A 1,197-nucleotide genomic window follows, 5' to 3' on the forward strand; every position below is an offset into this window, starting at 1 on the left:
GGTGCTGGGTCCCCCCTCTTGGAGGCCATCTGTCTGAGGTGGTCAGGGCTCTGGTGGCAGGCAGGTGGGTGTGGAGGAGCTTGGGGTGAGCACCCACTCAATAAAACCACTGCCCTCGTCCACTTCATTCCCACTGGCCACACCCTTCAGCTGCAAGGCACCTGTCCTGTTTGCCCAGGTACACTCGGACTGTCCATGCAGCCCTGGCCTTGGTGAGCCCGGGGATTGGCGACAGACCAGGCTAAGGAAGAACCAGCAGGCCTCCAAGGGTAAGTACGGGCAGTTTGCAGATGCTTTCGAAGTTGTCTGGATGTGTGCACTGTGTGAGCCATGCACGTGGCTAGGGGACACAGAGCAAGTACAGAGGCTGACAAGAGAGAAGTGGTGGGCTGAGCTCATGGCCCCTGAGAGCAGGGCAGGCTCACACCTCTTCTGAGTGGTACCTGGCTGGACGCAGCTTCCCACAGGTAGCTGCGCTGGGTGTTGAAAGGGGACTTAGTGCAGCGAGGTGAGAGGCAAGTAGAACAAGGTGAGGGCACGACCCAGAGCTGAGCTAGCAGAGGAGACAGGCCAGGACCGCAGAGGCCGCTGCTCTGGAAGCAGCCGGCCCCTCCTGGCCAGGATCTCCTTTTCTCAGGCAGCCCAAGACCATGGTCCTGGTTCCCTGTCCATCCCCATCCTCTTCGTGATGCGGCTCCTGCTGGGCCCTCCTCCCAGGCATGGCTGGGTGGGCTGGGGCCACGCACACACAGTGAGGCTGCGAAGGCGGTGGGGGGGGCAGGTTCGGGGCGCCCCTGTGCCCCAGGGAGGCCCTGACACTACGCCCCTTGACCTCAGGAGGGACAAGCATCCAGGGACACAAACACCAGAACTGCCCGGTGAGGGCTCCGCGTGCAGTCCCCCATGCATGATTCCACCGCACCGGTCGGCTTTAAGGGGTGGCTGCCTGTGTCCTCTCCCCGCCCCGCAGCCCTTTCCTGCAGTGGGATTCTTCACAGGCTGAATTCCCGACAACGAGGGGTGCTCCCTGGTCACGAAGCCCTCTCCCTCCCAGGCCTGCGGGACCCCGCGGTTCCAGGACGCGGAGATCCAGGCCCTTCTCGGGTCCGGCTCCCCTGCCTCGTCCGAGGCTCGACGAGCTTCGTCTACGTGCGCTCCCGGCCGCTTCTCTGAGCCCAGGGACGGGCGCGGCCACAC

The sequence above is a fragment of the Elephantulus edwardii genome, unplaced genomic scaffold (assembly GCF_000299155.1).
Source record: "Elephantulus edwardii isolate Elephantulus edwardi_28Jun2011 unplaced genomic scaffold, EleEdw1.0 scaffold00289, whole genome shotgun sequence".
In the NCBI taxonomy this organism is placed as follows: Eukaryota; Metazoa; Chordata; class Mammalia; order Macroscelidea; family Macroscelididae; genus Elephantulus; species Elephantulus edwardii.